This window comes from Copidosoma floridanum, unplaced genomic scaffold (genome assembly GCF_036245765.1).
Source record: "Copidosoma floridanum isolate Cflo_tuat_1 unplaced genomic scaffold, Cflo_Japanese_pri ptg000013l, whole genome shotgun sequence".
NCBI classification, from domain to species: domain Eukaryota; kingdom Metazoa; phylum Arthropoda; class Insecta; order Hymenoptera; family Encyrtidae; genus Copidosoma; species Copidosoma floridanum.
The window spans coordinates 4310664-4332242 of record NW_028321890.1 but is presented as its reverse complement, the minus strand read 5'-3'; positions in this window follow the sequence as shown (position 1 = coordinate 4332242).

Below are 21579 nucleotides of genomic sequence, written 5' to 3'. Positions count from 1 at the left end.
ATTTTATAGTTTTGTATTCACTTCTGAAGTAGAGAAAATTTTCAGACAGATAACGGTTCACCCTGAGTATCAGGTCTTTCAGGCTATTCTTTAGCGCTCACAACCATCTGTTCCAGTAAAAACTTATTTACTCACTACAGTCACTTATGATCTGGCCAGCTCGCCATATTTAGCTACTCGTGTTCTTCGACAGCTGGCAATGGATAGTATTCATTTACATGCAAGAGCCACCAAAATTATCTTAGAAGAGTTCTATGTTGACGATTGTCTCTCTGGCGCTCAGTCTCTTTCAGAAGCACAGCAAAAGGGCGCTGAACTCCTAGATTCAGCTCAATCAGGCAGTTTTTCTCTGAGAAAATGGTCTTCTTACTCGGTGGAAGTACTCTCAAAGATCCCTGATAAGTTTAAGATTAGCAAGCCCAAAAAATTCAAAGACTATGATCAAACGGTCTCTGTTCTTGGCTTGTCTTGGAATCCTAAAAATGATGAATTTTAATTTCAACTAGTCGTTGATCCTAAACCTCAGTCTTGGACGTGACGATCATTATTAAGACAGTTGGCGAAGATCTTTGACCCTTTGGGATGATTTTCACCTGTTATCATTTTGGGCAAAATTCTCTTTCAGTCCCTGTGGCTGCTTAAAGTATCATGGGATCAACCCTTGCCACCACCAATAGTCCCTAAATGGATTAGTTGGTTGGACGAATTACCCCAGTTGAACCAAATTAGAATACCTCGCTGGAATTTCTTTTCACCTGATTTCAATTTCTTTGAAATTCATGGTTTCGCAGATGCATCTAAGTCAGCTTGTGCTGCAGTTTTATATGTTCGTATTGTTAAGAATCAAGGTGTTGATGTAACTCTTTAATTAGCTAAAATCAAAGTAAGCCCAATTAAGACTGAGTATTCCACGGTTGGAACTTTGCGCTGCTCAGCTTCTTGCGAAAATAATTAGACATGTCTTAGATTGTTGTCCTGCCAAGGAAGCGCCTGTCCACCTATGGACCGACTGTTTAAATGTATTGCATTGCCCTTATGCTCTGCCTTTTAAGTGGCCTACCTTTATTGCCAACAGGTGCTTTAATATTTACGAGCTAGTACCTAAAGCTGAATGGCATCATATAAGGTCCATGCAAAACCCAGCTGATATCGCCTCGCGGGGAATTTATCCGAGTCAAATGAGTGGACAGCGTTTATGGTTTTCTGGCCCAGATATACTACACGAGTTCCAACCCGAATACCCAAAGCTCAAAATTGATCTCCTTAAAGATGCTTCGCATGTAAATATATTCGTTAAGGATAAAGGCCTAGGTACCTTTGTCAATGGATTGTATGGACGTTATTTCAAATGGAAAAGACTACTTCAAGTATTTGCCTACTGTCTTAGATTTGTTTATAGACTCCTTGTCAAAATAATTCAAAGGAAGTCAAAAATTTATACTGACAATTTTAAACCTAAATTGCCCCTTATTTCTGTAAACATTTATTTTAATTAAGCTTTATTCAACATATCAATCACGGAATTAGAAAATGCTGCACTCTTGTTAGTCTACACACATTAGCAACGTTGTTTTTCTGCCGATTTAGCTGTTCTTCGACGAAACCAAAGTTTCAAGCCTGATGAATTTGAACAGCTTTCATCGTTTAGTCGCTTACGTAAACTTACACCAGTGCTTACTCATGAACTTCTACGAATAGGTTATAGGCTTAGCAACTTGCTATTGGATCCAGATTCGAAGCACCCACTGATACTTTATGGTTTTTTGTTGCACTCATTTTTTTGTTTTATTTTATTTTTCATTCTATTGTGTTTTTTCATATCCTTTTTTATTTTATTTATTTTTTTTTCATATTTAATTTCAGTACTTTTTTTTCTTTAATTTTTTTTTATGCATTTTGTTTTTGTAATTAGAAAAAATTTATTTTCTGTACTTTTACTTTATTTCCTTTTTTATTCTTTTTTCTGTTTCATTTCATTTTTTAATGTCTTCACTGTTTTCATTTTTTTTTCTTATTTCATTTTTTAATTATTTTTTTTATTGTCTTCTTTTTCATTTTTCTTATCATTTCTCATTTATTTTCTTTTCTTTTCTTTTGAAGTTTTTTATTCTGATTTTGTACTTTTTTTTTATTTTTATTTTTAATTGTTTATAATTTTGTTTTGTATATTTTTTTTTTAGTTAACTCCTGTGTATACAATTTTTTTAAACTCGTATTCTTTTTCCTTTTTTTGAAAGTGTATAGTTATTTAATACAATTTTTGTTTTATTTTTATATAATTATTAAATAACATTTTTTTATTATTTGCTAATGAAATTTTAAATAAGCACCCTTAAAAACTATTAAAATGATATGTAACTTAAAATATACATATATAATGATCTTACATAATCTATTGATAATTGATTCTATAAATGACTATATTTATATAACTATATGACATTGTAACATAATTTGTTTGTTAAATTCGAAATAAGCACCCTTACAAACCATTGATACGTTTTGCAACTCTATTGTATATGTTTATTTCAGTAATTTATTCATTAATCAAATAATTTATTTACAACAGTAATGACTAGCATTGCTTCAATGCCAATAAAACATCAGGTTTAAAAAAAATTGGTCGGTATTTTATGCATTAAAATAATAAAATACTACTATTTTATGCGTAATAACGCGCCTTATTCGATTTAATCTACATAACCATATTTATGCTAATTAAATTTTTTGTTTCTTTAAATTTATTATTCAGAAAAAAAATTATTTTTAGGAGAAAGAAATTTGTAGTTAGCGACTTCTGTTTTATGAAAGTCTGTCGTTTTTAAAACTTCAGCCCCCCTTTAGCACACGACATAAGGAACTTCGTTTTGATAAATAATCAAAAAAATAATTTATTATTAATTAAAGGTATTATCAGTGAATGCATATGAAAATGTAAAATAAGTTACGAACCACACGATAAGTACGAGAAACCGAATTTTTAAAGTCGGCAGCGCTCGTAGCAGAGTGGGTAAGGTACTCAACTGGTATGCAGGAGGTTGAGGGTTATAATACTAGTAAAGCCGAAATACACCAAGCCACGCCCATGTACAACGCTACAATATTTACAACTAAACATCGTTCAAGTAACTGATCTACACCATTCTACAAACAATCACCTAAAAAGGACGTGTCATGGAGTCAACCATCACACACTATACTTGCTTTTACACGTTAACCTAACAATCATGCACTAAACCAATATACCTAGTAACGAACCTTAAACTCTTATGGTGATAACTAAAATCATTAAAAGTCTTGCAACTATTGCAGAAAATTAGGTCACTGAAAAAGTGATTAGAAAAAAAGCCTACAACGATAAGATTCAGCAAGAGGTATCGGAAAACGGCTCAGGTTTCTCTTAGACGCGAAGCTTAGGAAGAACCAGCAATGTAACACCATCATCTTCCCAAAACGGTCAGATGTTAACAGAACCATCTCAATGAAAATTAAAACACTAACACTTTCTGTAACAATTGTATTTAGTAAAACCAATCAATACTTGCCGTGCATTCTCAATACCAGTGCACAGGCTTCACTTATTAAAAAACTGTTATTCTACCAAATATCATAACTTTTCAGATACCAAACGCATAATAAACAGAGAAATTAAGACCCAGAGACAAATCATTCTAAGCTTTCATAAATGCTTCTTTGAATATTACATCATAACTAATGATTGCCTATAAAAAAAAACGGCCCAATAGGATACGAGATATTTTGTATTTATCTAATACAAATTAATTACTATAAAAAATACTTAATAACACAAACTTACGTGATATATCATCTAACTGATATAAATTTAATTACAAACTAAAATAAATAACACAAAGCATTCTTAAAATCAGCGTGAAAACTCCGTAGCATGCACAAATATTCCATACGACTTTTTACGTGTTAAAAAGAAACAGAGCACTCTTTTTTAAAACCTCCAAAAACTACAAAACCTGAGTTTAGTAGTAATCATGAAACGAAAAATTTTCAATTGCAAAATTATCTAAAACCAGAAAACATGCAACAAAAAAAGTATTACTAGCACTGAAATCCAAAATCATGAAACAAAAAATTATTTGACAAGCACTGATCTCTAAAATCAAAGTGCTTAAACTTTTGTTACAAACTCCGAAATCCGAAAGATCAAAGTACAAACCACAATGACATAAAAGTTCAAATTTTTAAACTGAACAATAATCAAGTATGTGCATTTAAGAATTAAAAAGTTGGAACTCTCCAAAAAAATATTGCAAAACCACTGATAATTGCATAGATTCTTAATGTGAAAATAATAACTATAATCAATCCCAAAAACTACTTAAAACTATACACACAGAATATGATAATATAAACAGAAGTGACACAAAAAAAAAAAACTCCTTTAAAACCTCAAAAAAACTCAAAAAATTTACTTACATACGAAAATAAAGACTATGACTTCACGCAACATGCAAACCTGTCTCAAAAATATTTCAACACTGACTATCAAGAAGAGCTCCAAATATTGCAAAAACAGATAGAAACATAATTAAAAAAATTAAATTTACAGAGAATAATTCAACCAAAGAAACATGCATGCAGTTGCATAAAAAATCTCAAATTACACATTAGGACGTAACACTACATGAACAAAAGTTTCTAAATTTTTTACGTCTTAAACACATTCAGCATACAAAATTAGCAACCATAAAAAAAAAAAAAGTAGAACATGCTTACAAATTTTAAATTGATAGTAAAAGTTTACCTGCTACGGACCTTATGTAACCTTATATCATAACAATCACTTGTACCCCCATTAAAATTAATCCTTACCAGCAACCTCCCATCTTACGAGACATATTAAACAGACAAGTCAAAGAAATGCTTGACAATAAAATTATGGAACCTTTCATGAGCACTTACGCAGCACCTGTTTTTTACGTGCCAAAAAAGCTCGGACTAAACGGACAAAAGAGATATAGAGTCGTAACAGACTTTAGAAAACTCAATGACGTCATACCCGACTACGTCCACCTAGTACCTATCATATCAGATTTTTTAGACAAAATTGGTGCATCTAAGTGTCTTACAATTTTTGATTCAACAGCTAATTTTCACTAAATTAAAGAAAAAAAGAAGATATAAATAAAACTGTTTTCATGTGCAATAAATTCCTTTTTAATTTTAAAAGATACGCTTTTAATTTAACACGATAAGTGCCCCAATATTTCTAGTACTCTTAGCTGCTTTAACCTCAAGCTTTGTAGAAACAGTTAATTTTTTTAATGATGTATGCATTCACTTCCAAGAACTCCATAAATACTGCAATAAAATTATTTAAATTTTGATGCAAGTAAGAAAAGCAAACTAAATCTTACAGCCAGAAAAATATAAATTTCTAAAAGAAGGAATAAATCACCGTGGTTGTACGGCGAGTAGAGAAAGATCGAAACCTGACCCAAAAAAGATAGAGGCAGTTAAAGAATTTTCTTGGCCAAAAAACCAAGAAAATGTTTGGCAATTTTTAGAATTAGTAGGCTATTACCATAAATTTATAAAAAAAACTGTGAAAAAATAGCAAGGACCTTAAATACGCTACTAAAAAAAGATCAGAAGTTTTTGTGAAATGATAGAACTTGAAGAACATTTTAAATCTTGAGAGATAAAATATGCTCACCTTCACCTCAAATCAATGATGACTTAGAAAAAATGTTAATACACACAACGGATGCATCAGGTTACGCTACAGAAGCGGTACTCTTACAAGAAAAAACTGGGAACGATAGGCCAATTGCTTTCATATTTCGCACCTTAACCAAAATCAAAAGTAACTACTGTACCTTTTCCAAGGAAGCACTAACTTTAATATATTGCACAGAATAATTTAAAATAGACCTGTACGGAAGAAAACTCATGTAAGTAACTGATCATGAACCGGTTGTATGACTCAGTTCAATAAAATATTCATGCTCTTAAGTTACATGCTGGTGACTCAAAATCGCTGATTTTCATTTTGACATATTATATAAACAAGGCTTTCGGAATGGTAACGCAGACGCATTATCGTGTAATCCAATCAATGTTTGCATACTTTCACTTACTTGCACAAAAGAAGAGCCGCAAGAGGTGCCAAATATTGTATCAGACGAAAACAAGAAATACGGCAAAACAACACGCTACAGGGCTGGTAAGAACAACAGCTTCCGCTTCAAAAAAGCCCTATCAGCCTTAGCTCGCAAAGAATGAAAACTCAACAGGAATAAAAATAAAGATTATGCATCCGGCTCGTTTATGTTGGAAGACAACGTGTAAGAGCAGGCTGTCTCCTCTGTAGGAGAAGGGCAAATCAAGAAAAACGTACTAACTATCCATCAAGAAACCATCAAGAAATAAGAGTCAACTACGAGATTCTCATTATGGCAAAGAAAGTTTTCTTATATCCTGACTCTATGTGAAGCATCCATTTTAGGAGAGAACGAAAAAAATTAAACACAGAATACTTATCTACATGAATCACGTAAAAAAACTAAATGATTTTTTCTTAAGAAAAGATCTGTATGAAAGAACACAGTTAGGTTGACTTCACCGACAACCTTGGTCGATCATTAGATAACGAAGCACAAGATATCCTTACAATAAACGAATTACCCCGCTTGGGAAGATTAATTATCAATGCACCGAAATTAATTTAGTCTAACAACAATTTTGACAGAGTTTTACCCACAGCAGGTCAAGACAGAGAAATCTTAACAAAAACAGCAACATCACTAAATAAGTCACTTATTAACTTGAAAAAAATATCAGTAGAGAAAGTATACCGACAGTCAGCATCACTAAAACCACCAAATTAAAAAACATTAAGTTCCACAAGATATTGCAGATGTTACAAAAATACATTGCAGAAACATTGTTATTTGGCTGGAGGTAATACAACATCCACCTTCACAAGAAAAATACAACATTATTGAAGAAATGCATAACTCCGCTATAGGAGGACATGAATAAGTGAAGAAGGCTTTAAATAAACTAAAGCAATAATACTTTTGGGAACATCGAAAAAAGACATCCAATCATACATACAAAAATGCCTTGAATCCTAACTACAAAGATAAGTGCATAATAAAACCAAACAAATATTAATTATCACTGACACACTCACCAAAGCTATTGCAAAAGTAAGAAAGATAAATGCAATACAATACATTTAACAGAAGCATAAAACTACATGACAACGTAACGTTTAAAATGTAATTCCAGTTGACTTATGTGACCGTAATCACTGCACGTATCGCTTTACAGGAAACATAAACAGGGTACTTGAAATAGTAAGTGAGTTCAAATCATTGTATGTACTCAAATCAGACCATGTGTCATACGCATTTCAACATATCGGTTTTCTGTACACATACTCTTTCTTGCTTATAAAAACAGAGCATCTGAAAACAATTTTACTGACAGATCCTGAAGTGCAGAATTTCCCAGTGAAAAACAGCGTCAGTATGAATAACATGTATATTTTTCACATGTTAATTCTGAATTTATTTTTACAGAAACGCTGTTTAGAAAGCAAATAAAAAATTTTACAGAGACGTACTGTTGAAACAATGTGAATAAGAAAGAAAAGTAATCAAAAATGCGCTTAACATCGCCACCATTTTACCAGATAATTAAGTCTATTTACTCACAGCTGGCCCACGTTATGTCAGCTATTTGGCCAGGGAGATAGCGTATATTATTTAGTGTATACCAGTAGAAGTACGCATAAGAAGAACTGATGCATGTTACCAGGAAGTACAAATTTTTTAGAAAAAAACTGTACTTCTTGGTGCTGCACACTCACGTACTTAGAAATATGGCACTAAAACAGGATGCGATACTCTTCATAATGTTAAACTTTGGATCACAATAGTACAAAATATTACTACAAGTTACAACTTAAGATGATTCACAATTACTTAAGCCAGATACAAAACAAACTTGGAAATGTTGGAACTCTAATCCCCTCGACTTAGCAAAAAGCGGTATTTATTATCATAACATGATGTAGGAATATTAAAAACTTTTATTATGATTCCTTTCAAATGCTCAGCAGTATTCAAACTCGTAGAAGCACGTATAAAACGAAAAATCAAACTTGCACGGCAACTTTTACTGCTACATTTCGTTGACAAAAACACGTATCATACACTCGCTGAAAATACTTTGAACAAAATGTGGCAAAAACTCATTTTTTTGGCTACAGTGCAACTTTTATCACTATAATAATCTTTAGAACCGCTTAATGTATTAAAGACACAATTATTTACGGATACGCCTTAGACAAAGTTTACAGATGTTCATTTCACATTTTAGGGGCAATCCGCAACTCACTCACGAATCTGCTACTATACCTGGCCCAATCACCAACTGACAGCGAAAACTCAGGCAATGGAAGAAATTCCACTGCAATATTCCCACCAAGTTACCAGCAAATACCAGTAAAAGAACTCACAGAAACAATAGACATATACATATGGACTCTCTTACAACCTCCACACCTTCAAAAATTGACACACACTAGTACCCTATACTTAACAAACGTTAAAAATAAATAAATCTGTCACCTTCATTCAAAAATACAATTTTCTTAACCTTTGAATTAATACTAATCACATTATAGTTTGGACAACACAACATTAAAATAAATTAACGACAAATTACTCTTATAGAAATGATCATGTACGACAGTTATACATTAAAACTAGTAGAATAGCAACTACCTAACAATAACACAAATTCCCCAGAAGTGTTAAAAATTAGCAATAGACTGTTTCACAAAGGGGCTTAAATTCCAGTAGGTTCATACGTAGGCCAATTCGCATATTATTTAACTCTCAAAATGAGCTTTAAACACGCCGAGTAAATTAACAATCACTTACGAGATTTGGAAAACTTAAAAGTGCAGTTATACGTTAATATGTCTATGTAATATACAAAAAAAGTAATAAAAAATTTTTATCTTCTTACTTACAATATCTTGATCTCATTTCTAGATATCAGAAATACTTTTAAGTTATATTATCTTTACAATCATGATAATGACAAAAGCCTGGGTAATACCCGAATTTTGTCAATAACATTTTAACTCAGCAATTGCTTTTGAAACGAATACAAGATATGAGAATAATAAGTGAATAATAATCAATAGTATCTTACATGAATACGTAGCATCTTAAAAAAGCTTTCTCTGACCTCATCTACGTATGAACTGACCTTTACACGACCCTTCTAAAAGGAAACATCTATAAAAATACCTTGTTTCACACAATAGAAGAATTAACAATCAAAATTCAAGAACTAGGCAGCCTTAACTTTATATTCTACAGATAATAAACGTGAAGAGTGCTCTTATCACATGGAGAATAAAATAAACCAAAACAAAAAAATGACTACAAAGTGACTAAAAGACTTACAAGCTAATCTCCCTGAGTTAAAAAGGAGCTAAAACACACCAACTGAGATGTACGTGCAAGCAGACGCCCTATTACTTAAAACTTACCATATTTTTGTTATCTTCAAGAATTTCGTTAAAAAAATTACCAACTTTGTGCAACAAAATAAGTTTATGTTTTAAGTGCAACTCATTTGTTACGTAAGTTTTTTTGTAAACACTATTTCTCGACGAGAAACGTCGATCCTAGTTGATGCAATTAACACAGAATCTTAAGATAAGTACGGTCAACTATAATTTCATGAAATTGACAGTGCAATCATAATACAATGAATATTTTCTCTCGTAGAAATAATGAATTTTAAACTATTAAAAATTATGCCATGGCCAGAATTAAAAAAAAAAAAATAGCCGTTATGGCAATATCGCAGCTTACAGAATACCCACAGTAGATTATTAGGTTATTATAAGTAACAACCTTGAATACTAATGTATTTTTCAATTAGAACTGAAAAAATTTCTTTAAATGACGTGTATTTGTGCTAATCACTACCATGTTATATACAATCAAACTCTCGCAAAGTAAAGATTATCTGTAACTCTAAAAACATTGATGTCTACAAATGTAATATACAAGTATTTAACGCTTAGCCATCTTATATTACTAGAATTCTATAAAGAAAGAAAATATCACTCACAATTCGTTAAATATGGAATCATTAAAACATATTTTGGATGCACCACAAAAGACGTAAGAAAATTTTTCGACTCTGGAACCAATAAATACGTAAACAGCAACATAATCATTCCATCTCTCACTCTTACGATATACGAACCTGAAAAAATATTAAACTGTACTTGTACGTATCCACCACAACAACAAATGTATCTCACACTTAATTTAAAAAACAAACAAATATCACTATAGCCACAACAATATCCCAAATTTTTAATCAGCCACTTGTTTCTTATACTATTAACTTTGCACTTGTCGTGGAGATTCGGGCCTTAAATAGGCATAACACTATCCTTATCAATCCTCATTGTATGTTACGTAGTGTTTACTAAAAAAGCCTTCAAAAAGTTTATGACAAAGCTAGATCAAACCAGCATTAGCTATACCTGTCAGTGGTATTGACCACGACTTTTACTGAGATTACAAAGGCCTAACGCTCATTTCTAAGGACAATGTAAGCCCCACAGCCACAAGAACTGAGCAAAATTACAATGTTCCAAACATCCCCCCTGTACGAGTAGCTCACAGAAGATCCATTTATAGTGACGGAAAATAAGTCAAAGTTATAGAAGCAGATACAAGAAAGGTGCTGCACTATTTAAACATTTGTAAACACAATTTAATAACTTTATTACGATAACATCAATACCTCCCTCTATGATGTACACCCAAGATCCCAAGATTCACTAACAAAATCCCCAAAAAATTGGAAGAGGGGAGAATACCCTTCATAGCTTATTCAATATTTCAGCAGCAAAGCCATTGGTTTTAAATTTGGCCAAAATCAAGTTTTTTGAGCTGCTTCAATTGGAGTAAATAAAACATAATTCATCATGCTCACTCCATTTCTATAACATCCAAACAAGAAAATCACAAATGTTGTTTGAACGCGAGTACAGAAAATTTCTGCTATCATTTTTTGAGCCTCGTAAAGTAATAATACGTTTTTTTCTCTCACCTTTAATATCCTCCATACAAGTAAAAATGGCCCTAACCTCCCAGCAACACGAAAACTTAATGACAGATTTTGTTATGCTTATAGGGATAACAATGTTAGCATTTTGGATATTTATACGAATGGCAGAGTCCAAAAGAGGTTTAAACTAATTGAGACCAGAAAAAGTAGCAAGATTAAAGGGCCAATGGTGCCAAGAAAAGTCAGTACCATATAACCAGCAAAAGAAAAATATGAGTGCCAAAAACTCCTTTGGGTCCTCAATCACCATTTAGCGTGGCTAAACCATAAACAGTAAGGACTTTTGATGGGTACATTTATGAAAAACATATAATTCGTCATTAACAAGATCTTGTGGGAGCAGCAACTCTTCTGAAAGACCATTCAGGAGACTAAGTGAAGCCTTGCGTTAAATAAAGTCATGGAACAAAGCCTTAACCATAAACTCACATACTAAGAAGTAAATGTGCTATAGGGTAATCCCTGCACCAACGCTTACGAGCTCCACAGGTGGCAGACAATAGCCATAAATACTCAGAGAGATACGTACTGTTAAATTTTGAAGAGCACAAGCTTTTGCAAAAGGAACAGCCTTGCTAACTGCCCTAACTATGAAGTATGCCACGAATGGGGTGATGGATTACTGGTCTGGAGATTGTGTCCTCAGTACTGTCATTGGTACATTAATTGCAGGTTAAAAGATATCCAAAACATGTGTATGTTTAAGGGTATACACTGAGTATACTATTAAAGAACACGTTAAAGATTTGTTCACCAAAAATTATTGTTGGAGCTGTGAACCCATGACTAAAATATTTTCTCCTTCCTAGCAACATGTACACCACTTGTAAACTAAGCCATTTGAACATCGACCCCAAACTAAACTTTTCTTATCCAGCTTGTATTGCATCAATAGACCCATCAACCATAATACTAACTCTAAGCACTGGATATCTGTTTGTAAGATACGCTTAAACCATCGATCTATCGTTGCTTGTCGTATACCAACTCATACGCAACCAATCTCACACGTATGCAAGCACGAAACTAACCATCGTACAAAAGCTGGAAGTAGAAAAAATCTTGCTCGAAGCAGCTCTCTACATCTATGGTTTAAAGCACCTACATATGCCAGGCAGCACTTGCAACCAATACTTGGGTTGTTTTAAGAAATTAAACAATGGTCTTCAGCATTGCAAAAAAAGAAAGTTCTTAGAGCACCCCAAATAGGACCAAGCCAAATTTTGCAAAGAAGAGCAGTCCTCATTCAAAATTACTGACATTCCATACGCAACCCTTTCGAAGCAGAAAAGGCTATGAGAAATATACAATGCCTCAATAATGTGAATTTTGTCTCCTGGAAATAAATCACTGGAAAGATTGCTATGTTGCTATGGTAAAAGATTGACCATACGTAGTAATGTTTGCCTTCACTGTTTATCAACTATTTACAAATACGACTGCAGTATTATGGTCTAGTGGTAGTCAATTTTTTTTTTTTCTTTTACAATCCTACCTAAATCACTATTTGAAAGCGGTTAGTAACATCTTTTTATCCTATCAACCTAGCATTTTCATAACTTCTTGTAAGATTATTACTAAGAAAGCAAAACTTCTAAAGCTAAGTTTCGATGTATTTTCATAGGAAGATTCATCACTGACCAAATATTATTTTCAGAATACTTTTGTAATAATAGTAATAAGAGTGATAGTCATCATAATAATAATGATAATTATAATAATAATAATACTACTACTACTAATAATAAATAAGTGTGGTATGGGAGCTTGCGTGGGTGCTTAAATGTGGGCAGGCTTCTGTGAACCGCTTCGTTATATCACCTTTCTGCCGATGAACAGCTGTACCTCGGTGGCCTAAGTTTCCACCTCACGGCCTCTGCGGTGGGTACGCTTCTTGTGCTTTTGTTGGGGGTTACCGGGTGTGGGCTCGTGCTGGAGAGCATCAGCTCATTGTTTTGCTCCTTCTCTCCAACTACATGGAAAAGAGCAGCTCATGTGCATGACAGGAACTAGAAGATACCCTAGATGACGTAAAAGTTACAAGACGCGTTGGTAACGAAACACTGAAGGAAGCCCGTATGAGGGGCTAAGCCTCCATGGCCCTGGCTAGAAGATTAAATTCGAGAGCAGATTCCGAGCCGGGTATTCCAGAAGAAAGGTCTTGCCAGTTTAGTAAATATGGTTCTAACGAGTCCCACACAGGGGAGGGTTCGTACACCCTTCTATCGTGCATAAAAGCATTCTGGACGAACTCGGAAAAAAAATACTAATAATAGTAATACTAATAATTGAAATAATAATGATGAGAATAATAATAATAATAATAATTAAAATAATTATAATAATACGAATAATAATAATATTGGAGATAATAATGATAATAATGGTAAAAACAACAATTATTATAAAAATAATGTTAATAATAGTAATAGAAATAACGAAAATAATAACAATAATATTTAAAGTAATTAAAATTCTAATAATTAAAATAATGATTAGAGTAAGTATAATAATGGTGACACTAATTATAGTAATAATAATATTTGTAACCATAATAGTAATAAGAATAATAGTTATTATAATAAATATAATAAAAATAAAAATAATAATAACAACAATGATAATAATAAAAGTGATAATAATAATTTTAATAACAATAACTATTATAATAATTATTATACCAATAGTAATAATAATAACAATAATAATCATAATAGTAATAATAGTACTAGTAGTAGCTATACATGTTAAAAAAAAAAACTATACAAACAAAAAACTTTCATGATATATCAATTGTTATCAAACAAGCACTTCTAAAGACAATACTTGCCTTATTATGAGATAACTCGTAACTTTTTATTTTGTTAATTGTAGAGGTGAAACAATATTTAATGTAAATATAACTATTTGCGAATTATGTGAAAATATATACATATTTGTTATACGTAAGCCAGCATTACCGAGCATAAACTTGCTTGGCAAGTTTAAATGTAAGAAGGCCATGTCACGTCTAATGACGTCTTCCTCCAGTCAGTAACAAATACCATATGCCATAGCTTGACTAGCAGCTGCACCTACAGATCAATACTTCTGCATAAATGGTCGATCGCATTTTCACCAACACTTTGCACTCCCTAACCTTATCCCAGCTTAATTCACTATCTTGCCTAGGTCTGCAGCTACACCTTTTTTCTAGGAATATATTAATCAAATTTTCCTTGACTTCTAGACTAACCTTCAGTTACACTGCCGATAATTGATCTGGTTTAGGGCTTGAATAGAATCGTGCCCTGCAGGCTTGTCCTTGTACCTAGAGACGCAGCTGACCAGTAAGAAAGGAGCTGGTAATAGTTTAGCGAGTTATATTTATAAGCATTTATCTTTTTATTTTGATTATTTTTATAACATTTGTAGTTTTTGTAAGTAAATCAAATTAAGTTTTGCTGATTATCTGGTTAAGCTTTTTGCTCGCAGTATAAGTTATCCATCGAAATACCTAAGCCACTTTTACGGCCATCGCAAGAGAGCTGCTGACGATGAATCGTCCTTTATCCGTAAAAGTACTGGTAAATTTCTTCAAATGTTTTAACTGCATTGGAACAGTGATAAACACGAAAATATATCCTGTTTGAGCGCTGAACGCTACATTTGAATACTTACGCACAAAAGTTACGTTGAAGAGCCATGACTTTATACTATTTTACTGTTATTTAGAATTCTACCACTAGAGATAATGATTGTTTTAACTGACAATGTTTTATTCTATAAAGATGTAAAACAATGGATGTTTGAACAAAGTTTAAAATAAATAAAAGTATCGTATATAATCATTATAATACCCAAATAAATACTTAAAACAGTACAGAAAACTGCTTTTGAAGCTCAGTCATATACAAGTAAGAAATCAAGTTACTGTTGGTCTTTATCTGTTACATCTCATATTAGGATAAGCAAGCTTTAATGGATACATAACTTTTAAAGGTATAAGATAATTATGACTTTTTAGTTATGTGTACTACATATTTACTTTTGTTTGTCAAGCTTATACATAAAATTATTAGTGTACATTACTTCACTTTTATACATGTTTACCCCTTATTATTTTGGACTAAACTGGGCCTCGAGCCCATAGCCCATAAGAAATGAAATCAAAATTTTATTATTTTTTAAAAACAAGGAGATAAATAAAATTTGCTCTATAGTACTGTGTTGTCATCTCGTTTTTGTCAAATGCTTATAATTGACGTATGGTTATTTATCTGCAATTTCTTTAGGCAGCCACAGACGTAGAAACTATCAGTATAGACTATGGAGTATCAGGGTCATTTTGACTCCTACTAATGCACGTTTCCAGCATTTATTTAAGTGCTTACAGCTGATTTTTTTTTTAATATAAAATGTTAAAAATAAATATGCAGTTCTAAATCAAATTTTGTCTTTTTAAGTATTATATAAAAACAAGTAATTTACTAAAGACCATACTTTAAAAATTAAAATAATTTACAATTGTGTTGGACTTAAAGTTCTTTACATTACTAAACCTTGTATTCCTCAAAAATCTGACAGGCAAAGACATATTGCATACTTTTTTTTTAAATTACATAAAAACTTAAAGTTAGTCTTATGTTTTATATAATTATTATAAATTAGGCATCAAAAACTGCCACTTTGGAAAACCTTTTATCAGGAATTTCTGGCGAACTTGCTAGAACTACTACCATACAATTACAAGATTCTGGAAGAACTCTTCAATATTACCCTGACAGAATACTGCAGTTTTTAATATTGCTTGCACTTATTTAATGAAAACAAAAAAAAAGGGTATGTTTACTGAGCACGAAGCTGCATCATTTTTAGCATTAATTGGCCACCAGACAACTACTGCTGTGATCTAAGCATCATGCATGGCGTATCAATCAAATAAGTGACATAGATCCTCGACTAAGTCGATACTACTGACGTGCATTAATGTATCCCACCTAATTGGCCGTCAACACCTTTAAACAACAGGTACTATGTAAGTTTGCCATTGTGGTCAAGTACTGAGAACGAATAAAAGAATCTTGGGCAAACATAAGTGAGTATAAGTGTAGCACGTACTTACATTATATTTACTGCTCTTCCATAATAGTATCAAGAAATATTCTTCAAGTATAGGACAACAATACATCAAAGTCCTGTTCACTCTTACAAATAAACAGAGGTTTTTAATACTATTGGCAATAAATCTATGGTTTCTGTAAGTCGAGAATCACATTTATTTCCAATAAAAAAATCTGCAAGCATGAATAGACAAGTATAAATAATGCAGAACAATAAATTTTTAAGGCCCTTATAGTTACGTAGTGAACCACTTTACTCTAGAAATAATCAATCAATTAAAAAAAATTATACGCATTTACAAGTTCACGGCTAAATAATACATGTTCTAAAATTAGTTACCCATAATACTGTACAAGAAAGATGATAATGACTTTAATGCACATACATTTTTTAGTACAGTCACAGTAAATAAATAAAATTATTAAAATCTCTTTAATTGCCATTAATAGATGAGATACTGATTCTATAAGAAGAAAAATAATGATTGTGCAAGGAACAAATTTCTTATTACCTTGATCCTATGAAAAAAAAAAAATGTTGTGATCATTAATATTTCAATTTTTAAAAGCTTTTTTTCACAATTTTTAGTTCATTGAAGGTTTACATAAGTAAATGAAGATTTATAAAATCAAACTCAATTACATTAAATGGTCTTTATCTTTTGAATAATTGTAAAATTATACCTTGCTTGTTAGTCTTATTTGTTTTCACTTGTTTGTTGTTGTTTTGACTCGCCCATACGTTCAGAATTTCTGAACAGTCAAGGTACGTATACATAAAGTCACCAAGTAAATGACTACCTTAGAATGTGGTTAATTATGTTTTAAATTATACTTAGCTTGTTATACCAAATAACATAGACGAATATAGAAAGTATGTCTTTACAAAGTGCTTAAGTAGAAACTAAATGTTAAAATATCTATTTTACAGTAATCAAAAGAAATTTTCAAAGTAAAAAGAAAAAATTATATTCCAGAAAGAGTCTTACGTCCGATTCTACTTGTAACTAAGGATGTAGAGATCACAAGTAGGATTCTACATATAATGTGTGAAGCCTGGTTAGATTACATTTATTTACATCAAATAAAGTTCAGGTATTACGATAACTTCTTTGAATTAAATTATGCTTAAAATGTATTTTCGCTCAAATTTTTTCAGTGAATGGGGTGCACGGCAGCTACTTGCAGACTTTTTTCATGTTTCAACTTGGATAAGGAGTTGTTTGATTATTTCGGAAACAGTTCGATTACATCTCATTAAGAATAACGTCTTACAAAAATGTGAGGGTGTCGGACGGCTTCTTCTTCGTCACACAGGGGAAGCAATATCTATAAACCAAAAACTAAGTAAGTGAGATAAAAGTGATTATTACTTCATATTGTACTTGTATTTTCAATTATCAGTTTCAATCTTGTTTCAACTATTATTTTTTACCAAAATACACAACAAGTTTAATCTGTAATCTATATCCAACATAAGCATGTGTTCAAAAAATATATTTATCACACAAAACATTAATAACGAGCACCAGACAGTCAATAACTATTATAAAGTTAATTCTGAAGCATATAGCTCTGCTTGCTGCATTTTTATTACGGTGATGAAGATCAATGCATGGGCTCACAATAAGTTAAAATCAAATTTGTCTAGGTAGTACACTACGATTTGTTAAAAAAAAGGTGTTTGGATCGTATTTCTTGCAGATCGTATAAAAAATAATTCTCTTTAATAAGTGTGCATAATGCTTCATGTAAGACATTGTCAAAATTTTTATTACAAATTTCTTAGGATTAATTTTAATAGTTGTTTAGTATTTACCAAAAACTATTTTCTAAGATTTTTTGGAGTTATAATCAAAAAGATTTGTTGCATTTTTTTCCAATGCTGACATTTTTCAAAATGTTAATATGTCAAACTTTAAAAAAGTAATAACGGCTATTGCTGTTCTTGTAAAATCATACGCAAAACAAAAAATGTCATTTTGCAAAGCTCTTATTCTTTTAAAAATATAACTTCTTTAATGAATAAGTCTTCTTTAACAACCGAATAACCTCAGCTACTCAGTAAAGATGTAGAAAAAATCTAAAACTTAATTCATGGAACGTCGGCTTTTCTTGAAAGTACTCCACAATAATCCTATGACACTAACTTAACATTTGAATAAATTTTGTTACTTATTGGGAAAAAGACTAAAAAAAGCTGTGGATGGACTAAAAAATTTAACCTTCTCTCGAGAGCACCCGATAATTCTTGTAAAAAACTAACCTTACTACCAAACTGCTTCGAATACTTTGAAAGGCTGTACTTAATTCAGAAAACTTTTCTCGACAGGACTCAGAAATGTTTGCAATAAAATAAGCAAATAAAAAATGTATAGCAATAATAATATTTGTACTCAACAACCCAAATTTCTAAATAACTGTAGAAGGGTTGCGTAAAAATAAAAGATATTGACCCACGCACAATAACGAAAAAATTCAACCAACTTAACCTTTTTTTAAGAAAACTGAAGAAGCTAAAGGGCAAGAAGAAATTAAGACAGAAACTATTAAGAATATTGGGGGTTGAGCCAGGCTTATTCTAGGTTTGATGGCAAAAAAATGCACTTAGAAATAAGGATTTGGTTTTTACGCTCCCTAATAGATTTTGGAGCCAACAGACTGTCAATCTGTTTAATAGTTTGTTCGTGTATTGGAAAAACTAAAAAAACAGTTTTATGGGGTGTAAAATATATGTATCAATGTACTCTTTCCTTCTGCAGGTCATATTCTATATGATTCTTCAGTATTGCTGTTTTAAATATTAATAATTTTATTTGGTTTTAACTAATGAAATATTCTACACCATCTTGTAAACTTATTCTTTTCATTTAGTTTTAAAATGAACTACAATAAATTTATCAAACAATTATAAAAACTCAGATTGAAACATAAAACTGATAATTAAGACTCGATGAGCGGTGGAAAGCTCCTAACTATAACGTTGCGCAAAAAAGTGCACCTCAGGTAAAGTTTTAGTTAAAAGTTCTTTGTCTTACATAATACGGGAGTAGTATTTGCTGACTTTATATCTTGAGGCTTAGTGGCTCGCTTTAGTTATCACTTGACACTTTCAAAAGCCACGACATATACCCTTTGCTTTGTTAGCTGACGTCTTTCGTTAAGCTTAACTCTTTTAAAAGTCTTAAAATTTCATCATTGAGAAAATAAATATAATAGAAAAAAAGTAAGAAATAAAAAATTAGCTTGTTAATACAAATCATCACTTAACAATATGGATAGCCTTACGGTAACCATTATATAATGTAAGAAAGAGACTTACAAATATGAAGAAATACAATATGAAAAAAAAATTTATTCATTTACGGAAGTTGTCACTGCACAGCCTACCGTTATTCTAATTTTTACAGTCTTCGGTAGGTATGCATAAATATGTATGTATATATATATATATATATATATATATATATATGTATATATATATATATATATATATATATATATATATATATATATACATTAAAATAATTTAATTTAAGGTAGTAAGTGGATCGTGGACAATCAAACACTTGAAGAAAAAAGTTCGAAGAAAAAAAGTTTTCCACTCTTTAACTTTTTTTTTCTTAAAATTATTTTAACCTTATAAATAACAATTCATTGGCAAAAATCTTTAATATACATTCCAGCAGAATTTAAAAAAAACGATAACGATAAATATGTGAGTTTTTATGTTTTTTTTTTTTTTTTTTTAGAAGTATGATTCTCATGAAGTTAATGGTTTGGGCGTAAAATGATAAAATTATAATATTTGGATACATGATAGTTGTATTGGTTAATAGGTGAAGTATGTTCATACTTCCGTAAAAAAGAAGGGTAAATTTTTGAAGTGCAAACTTCTTATGGCGCGTTGGGCACTTTTGTGGGTGAGCGTTTTCAGCCGTTCTCGCGACAGACGAGATTTTACACAGATATACTCCGCGTGTATTCTTATAATATATGTGTATAATGTACGCGCTCTTTGCATGGGCAATGGGCATTCGTTCGTGCTCTCGCGACAGACGAGATAACATACCTATATGTATACTTAGAGTGTATAGGTATGCGAGAGTGCTGCATGCTATACGCAGCAGCGTTGGTCTGAGCATTATTCCACACTCACAGTTCATGCTTGATCGCACACAGCGCTTTTGTCTGGATCTCACCGTGAACTGCTTGGCACGAGAATTCAAATTCAAAATCGTATGATTTTTTCAGCAGACAGAAGGCGCAGAAATTCAAATTTGAAAGAAATCTTTGTATGTATTGGCTAATTAATGCCTAAAAATATTGGATAATGTTGTATGATTATAGAGATCAAAAGGTCCTCTATAAGAGAGAAAAAAAATGTTTCATCCCAAGAGCACGCCAGGACTCATTAGTGAGGCTGATGATGTGCTCCCTGCCTTAGACACAGAAGAGGTGAGGGCTTAGAGTGACTCGATTGCGCTTATATATGAATCGTGCGAGAATTTCGCCGCTTGACGGGAGCGAAATTCAGGGGCTTGGCCACCTGGCGAGTAGAGCCTAAAGCACGAGAGATGTGAGATGCCACATGATTATATACATAAATAGTATACCAAGAATTTTTTCAAATTTGAATTTCTGCGCCTGCCTGTTGAAAAATTCATACGATTTTGAATTCAAATTCTCACGCAAAGTAGTTCTCGGTAGGATCCAGTCATCGGCGCTATGTGCGATCAAGCATGAACTGTGAGCGTGGAATAATGCTCAGACCAACGCTGATACGCAGTCTTTGCATGGGCATTCGTTCGTGCCCTCGCGACAGACAAGATTGAGAGTTTTTTTATCTTAATTTTTTTATGTACAATTTCTCATGCGCGAGCGCACCTAAAAATGCTCACCCAAAAAAGTGCTTAACGCGCCATAAGTTCAAGTTTTCACTTCTGCCTGCACTCTTAGAGTGCTACTTGTACTTGGTTTTTCATTTTCTGCGTTTGTTTGTCTCCTCCTTTTTTTTTAATGTGCTTTCAATAAAGTTACGTCTCAACGATAATCCACGTAAGCGTTCGAGGTTGATGTCATACCCTGCCTTACAACAGAGGTCGTGATGTCAGTCATATTTGACGAGGATAACATCCTTATTGCTAATATTTTATTTTATTTTCATAATAATTTGGATTTCACACAATATAATATGCAATAATAAATCGCATTTGTATACATGATTTTCGTATGACGTATGTATTGTTGTGCCTTATTCTTGGTTGCGTATTCTTTGATTGTTAGCATATCAAACGTGATTATTTTACAGTTTTTTATA